The sequence below is a fragment of the Phyllobates terribilis genome, unplaced genomic scaffold (assembly GCF_046119375.1).
Source record: "Phyllobates terribilis strain yellow unplaced genomic scaffold, ASM4611937v1 Scaffold_20__1_contigs__length_20440879, whole genome shotgun sequence".
NCBI lineage: Eukaryota > Metazoa > Chordata > Amphibia > Anura > Dendrobatidae > Phyllobates > Phyllobates terribilis.
The window spans coordinates 13,299,513-13,306,902 of record NW_027362780.1 but is presented as its reverse complement, the minus strand read 5'-3'; positions in this window follow the sequence as shown (position 1 = coordinate 13,306,902).

Here is a 7,390-nt window from a genome sequence, read left to right as displayed (position 1 = left end):
TTATTTATGTTGTTTTATCCTATGCTTTATTAAAAAGTATTTATGTTGTTTTATCCTATGCTTTATTAAATTGTATTTATGTTGTTTTATCCTATGCTTTATTAAACTGTATTTATGCTGTTTTAACCTATGCTTTATTAAATTGTATTTATGTTGTTTTAATGTATGCTTTATTAAATTGTATTTATGTTGTTTTTTCCTATGCTTTATTAAATTGTATTTATGTTGTTTTATCCTATGCTTTATTAAATTGTATTTATGTTGTTTTATCCTATGCTTTATTAAATTGTATTCATGTTGTTTTATCCTATGCTTTATTAAATTGAATTTATGTTGTTTTATCCTATGCTTTATTAAATTGTATTTATGTTGTTTTATCCTATGCTTTATTAAATTGTATTTATGTTGTTTTATCCTATGCTTTATTAAATTGTATTTATGTTGTTTTATCCTATGCTTTATTAAATTGTATTTATGTTGTTTTATCCTATGCTTTATTAAATTGTATTTATGTTATTTTATCCTATGCTTTATTAAATTGAATTTATGTTGTTTTATCCTATGCTTTATTAAATTGTATTTAATTTGTTTTATCCTATGCTTTATTAAATTGTATTTATGTAGTTTTAGCCTATGCTTTATTAAACTGTATTTATGCTGTTTTAACCTATGCTTTATTAAATTGTATTTATGTTGTTTTAATGTATGCTTTATTAAATTGTATTTATGTTGTTTTATCCTATGCTTTCTTAAATTGTATTTATGTTGTTTTATCCTATGCTTTATTAAATTGTATTTATGTTGTTTTATCCTATGCTTTATTAAATTGTATTCATGTTGTTTTATCCTATGCTTTATTAAATTGAATTTATGTTGTTTTATCCTATGCTTTATTAAATTTTATTTATGTTGTTTTATCCTATGCTTTATTAAATAGTATTTATGTTGTTTTATCCTATGCTTTATTAAATTGTATTTATGTTGTTTTATCCTATGCTTTATTAAATTGTATTTATGTTGTTTTATCCTATGCTTTATTAAATTGTATTTATGTTGTTTTATCCTATGCTTTATTAAATTGTATTCATGTTGTTTTATCCTATGCTTTATTAAATTGAATTTATGTTGTTTTATCCTATGCTTTATTAAATTTTATTTATGTTGTTTTATCCTATGCTTTATTAAATAGTATTTATGTTGTTTTATCCTATGCTTTATTAAATTGTATTTATGTTGTTTTATCCTATGCTTTATTAAATTGTATTTATGTTGTTTTATCCTATGCTTTATTTAATTGTATTTATGTTGTTTTAATGTATGCTTTATTAAATTGTATTTATGTTGTTTTAATGTATGCTTTATTAAATTGTATTTATGTTGTTTTATCCTATGCTTTATTAAATTGTATTTATGTTGTTTTATCCTATGCTTTATTAAATTGTATTTATGTTGTTTTATCCTATGCTTTATTAAATTGTATTTATGTTGTTTTATCCTGTGCTTTATTAAATTGTATTTATGTGGTTTTATCCTATGCTTTATTAAAAAGTATTTATGTTGTTTTATCCTATGCTTTATTAAATTGTATTTATGTTGTTTTATCCTATGCTTTATTAAATTGTATTTATGTTGTTTTAACCTAAGCTTTATTAAATTTTATTTATGTTGTTTTATAGTATGCTTTATTAAACTAAATTTATTTTGCTTTATCCTATGCTTTATTAAATTGTATTTATGTTGTTTTATCCTATGCTTTATTAAATTTGATTTATGTTGTTTTATCCTATGCTTTATTAAACTGTATTTATGCTGTTTTAACCTATGCTTTATTAAATTGTATTTATGTTGTTTTATCCTATGCTTTATTAAATTTTATTTATGTTGTTTTATCCTATGCTTTATTAAATTTGATTTATGTTGTTTTGTCCTATGCTTTATTAAACTGTATTTATGCTGTTTTAACCTATGCTTTATTAAATTGTATTGATGTTGTTTTATCCTATGCTTTATTAAATTGTATTTATGTTGTTTTATCCTATGCTTTATTAAACTGTATTTATGCTGTTTTAACCTATGCTTTATTAAATTGTATTTATGTTGTTTTATCCTATGGTTCATTAAATGTTATTTATGTTGTTTTATCCTATGCTTTATTAAATTTTATTTATGTTGTTTTATCCTATGCTTTATTAAATAGTATTTATGTTGTTTTATCCTATGCTTTATTAAATTTGATTTATGTTGTTTTATCCTATGCTTTATTAAATTGTATTCATGTTGTTTTATCTTATGCTTTATTAAATTGTATTTATGTTGTTTTATCCTATGCTTTATTAAATTGTATTTATGTTATTTTATCCTATGCTTTATTAAATTGAATTCATGTTGTTTTATCCTATGCTTTATTAAATTGTATTTAATTTGTTTTATCCTATGCTTTATTAAATTGTATTTATGTAGTTTTAGCCTATGCTTTATTAAATTGTATTTATGTTGTTTTATCCTATGCTTTATTAAATTGTATTTATGTTGTTTTAACCTATGCTTTCTTAAATTGTATTTATGTTGTTTTATCCTATGCTTTATTAAATTGTATTTATGTTGTTTTAACCTATGCTTTATTAAATTGTATTTATATTGTTTTATCCTATGCTTTATTTAATTGTATTTATGTTGTTTTAATGTATGCTTTATTAAATTGTATTTATGTTGTTTTATCCTATGCTTTATTAAATTGTATTTATGTTGTTTTATCCTATGCTTTTTTAAATTGTATTTATGTTGTTTTATCCTATGCTTTATTAAATTGTATTTATGTTGTTTTATCCTGTGCTTTATTAAATTGTATTTATGTGGTTTTATCCTATGCTTTATTAAAAAGTATTTATGTTGTTTTATCCTATGCTTTATTAAATTGTATTTATGTTGTTTTATCCTATGCTTTATTAAATTGTATTTATGTTGTTTTAACCTAAGCTTTATTAATTTTTATTTATGTTGTTTTATCCTATGCTTTATTAAATTGAATTTATGTTGTTTTATCCTATGCTTTATTAAATTGTATTTATGTTGTTTTATCCTATGCTTTATTAAATTGTATTTATGTTGTTTTAACCTATGCTTTATTAAATTGTATTCATGTTGTTTTATCTTATGCTTTATTAAATTGTATTTATGTTGTTTTATCCTATGCTTTATTAAATTGTATTTATGTTATTTTATCCTATGCTTTATTAAATTGAATTCATGTTGTTTTATCCTATGCTTTATTAAATTGTATTTAATTTGTTTTATCCTATGCTTTATTAAATTGTATTTATGTAGTTTTAGCCTATGCTTTATTAAATTGTATTTATGTTGTTTTATCCTATGCTTTATTAAATTGTATTTATGTTGTTTTAACCTATGCTTTCTTAAATTGTATTTATGTTGTTTTATCCTATGCTTTATTAAATTTGATTTATGTTGTTTTATCCTATGCTTTATTAAATTTGATTTATGTTGTTTTATCCTATGCTTTATTAAATTGTATTTATGTTGTTTTATCCTATGCTTTATTAAACTGTATTTATGCTGTTTTAACCTATGCTTTATTAAATTGTATTTATGTTGTTTTATCCTATGCTTTATTAAATTGTATTTATGTTGTTTTATCCTATGCTTTATTAAATTGTATTTATGTTGTTTTAACCTATGCTTTATTAAATTGTATTCATGTTGTTTTATCTTATGCTTTATTAAATTGTATTTATGTTGTTTTATCCTATGCTTTATTAAATTGTATTTATGTTATTTTATCCTATGCTTTATTAAATTGTATTTATGTTGTTTTATCCTATGCTTTATTAAATTGTATTTATGTTGTTTTAACCTATGCTTTATTAAATTGTATTTATATTGTTTTATCCTATGCTTTATTTAATTGTATTCATGTTGTTTTAATGTATGCTTTATTAAATTGTATTTATGTTGTTTTATCCTATGCTTTATTAAATTGTATTTATGTTGTTTTATCCTATGCTTTATTAAATTGTATTTATGTAGTTTTATCCTATGCTTTATTAAATTGTATTTATGTTGTTTTATCCTGTGTTTTATTAAATTGTATTTATGTGGTTTTATCCTAAGCTTTATTAAAAAGTATTTATGTTGTTTTATCCTATGCTTTATTAAATTGTATTTATGTTGTTTTATCCTATGCTTTATTAAATAGTATTTATGTTGTTTTATCCTATGCTTTATTAAATTGTATTTATGTTGTTTTATCCTATGCTTTATTAAATTGTATTTATGTTGTTTTATCCTATGTTTTATTAAATTTTATTTATGTTGTTTTATCCTATGCTTTATTAAAAAGTATTTATGTTGTTTTATCCTATGCTTTATTAAATTGTATTTATGTTGTTTTATCCTATGCTTTATTAAACTGTATTTATGCTGTTTTAACCTATGCTTTATTAAATTGTATTTATGTTGTTTTAATGTATGCTTTATTAAATTGTATTTATGTTGTTTTTTCCTATGCTTTATTAAATTGTATTTATGTTGTTTTATCCTATGCTTTATTAAATTGTATTTATGTTGTTTTATCCTATGCTTTATTAAATTGTATTCATGTTGTTTTATCCTATGCTTTATTAAATTGAATTTATGTTGTTTTATCCTATGCTTTATTAAATTGTATTTATGTTGTTTTATCCTATGCTTTATTAAATTGTATTTATGTTGTTTTATCCTATGCTTTATTAAATTGTATTTATGTTGTTTTATCCTATGCTTTATTAAATTGTATTTATGTTGTTTTATCCTATGCTTTATTAAATTGTATTTATGTTATTTTATCCTATGCTTTATTAAATTGAATTTATGTTGTTTTATCCTATGCTTTATTAAATTGTATTTAATTTGTTTTATCCTATGCTTTATTAAATTGTATTTATGTAGTTTTAGCCTATGCTTTATTAAACTGTATTTATGCTGTTTTAACCTATGCTTTATTAAATTGTATTTATGTTGTTTTAATGTATGCTTTATTAAATTGTATTTATGTTGTTTTATCCTATGCTTTCTTAAATTGTATTTATGTTGTTTTATCCTATGCTTTATTAAATTGTATTTATGTTGTTTTATCCTATGCTTTATTAAATTGTATTCATGTTGTTTTATCCTATGCTTTATTAAATTGAATTTATGTTGTTTTATCCTATGCTTTATTAAATTTTATTTATGTTGTTTTATCCTATGCTTTATTAAATAGTATTTATGTTGTTTTATCCTATGCTTTATTAAATTGTATTTATGTTGTTTTATCCTATGCTTTATTAAATTGTATTTATGTTGTTTTATCCTATGCTTTATTAAATTGTATTTATGTTGTTTTATCCTATGCTTTATTAAATTGTATTCATGTTGTTTTATCCTATGCTTTATTAAATTGAATTTATGTTGTTTTATCCTATGCTTTATTAAATTTTATTTATGTTGTTTTATCCTATGCTTTATTAAATAGTATTTATGTTGTTTTATCCTATGCTTTATTAAATTGTATTTATGTTGTTTTATCCTATGCTTTATTAAATTGTATTTATGTTGTTTTATCCTATGCTTTATTTAATTGTATTTATGTTGTTTTAATGTATGCTTTATTAAATTGTATTTATGTTGTTTTAATGTATGCTTTATTAAATTGTATTTATGTTGTTTTATCCTATGCTTTATTAAATTGTATTTATGTTGTTTTATCCTATGCTTTATTAAATTGTATTTATGTTGTTTTATCCTATGCTTTATTAAATTGTATTTATGTTGTTTTATCCTGTGCTTTATTAAATTGTATTTATGTGGTTTTATCCTATGCTTTATTAAAAAGTATTTATGTTGTTTTATCCTATGCTTTATTAAATTGTATTTATGTTGTTTTATCCTATGCTTTATTAAATTGTATTTATGTTGTTTTAACCTAAGCTTTATTAAATTTTATTTATGTTGTTTTATAGTATGCTTTATTAAACTAAATTTATTTTGCTTTATCCTATGCTTTATTAAATTGTATTTATGTTGTTTTATCCTATGCTTTATTAAATTTGATTTATGTTGTTTTATCCTATGCTTTATTAAACTGTATTTATGCTGTTTTAACCTATGCTTTATTAAATTGTATTTATGTTGTTTTATCCTATGCTTTATTAAATTTTATTTATGTTGTTTTATCCTATGCTTTATTAAATTTGATTTATGTTGTTTTGTCCTATGCTTTATTAAACTGTATTTATGCTGTTTTAACCTATGCTTTATTAAATTGTATTGATGTTGTTTTATCCTATGCTTTATTAAATTGTATTTATGTTGTTTTATCCTATGCTTTATTAAACTGTATTTATGCTGTTTTAACCTATGCTTTATTAAATTGTATTTATGTTGTTTTATCCTATGGTTCATTAAATGTTATTTATGTTGTTTTATCCTATGCTTTATTAAATTTTATTTATGTTGTTTTATCCTATGCTTTATTAAATAGTATTTATGTTGTTTTATCCTATGCTTTATTAAATTTGATTTATGTTGTTTTATCCTATGCTTTATTAAATTGTATTCATGTTGTTTTATCTTATGCTTTATTTAATTGTATTTATGTTGTTTTATCCTATGCTTTATTAAATTGTATTTATGTTATTTTATCCTATGCTTTATTAAATTGAATTCATGTTGTTTTATCCTATGCTTTATTAAATTGTATTTAATTTGTTTTATCCTATGCTTTATTAAATTGTATTTATGTAGTTTTAGCCTATGCTTTATTAAATTGTATTTATGTTGTTTTATCCTATGCTTTATTAAATTGTATTTATGTTGTTTTAACCTATGCTTTCTTAAATTGTATTTATGTTGTTTTATCCTATGCTTTATTAAATTGTATTTATGTTGTTTTAACCTATGCTTTATTAAATTGTATTTATATTGTTTTATCCTATGCTTTATTTAATTGTATTTATGTTGTTTTAATGTATGCTTTATTAAATTGTATTTATGTTGTTTTATCCTATGCTTTATTAAATTGTATTTATGTTGTTTTATCCTATGCTTTTTTAAATTGTATTTATGTTGTTTTATCCTATGCTTTATTAAATTGTATTTATGTTGTTTTATCCTGTGCTTTATTAAATTGTATTTATGTGGTTTTATCCTATGCTTTATTAAAAAGTATTTATGTTGTTTTATCCTATGCTTTATTAAATTGTATTTATGTTGTTTTATCCTATGCTTTATTAAATTGTATTTATGTTGTTTTAACCTAAGCTTTATTAATTTTTATTTATGTTGTTTTATCCTATGCTTTATTAAATTGAATTTATGTTGTTTTATCCTATGCTTTATTAAATTGTATTTATGT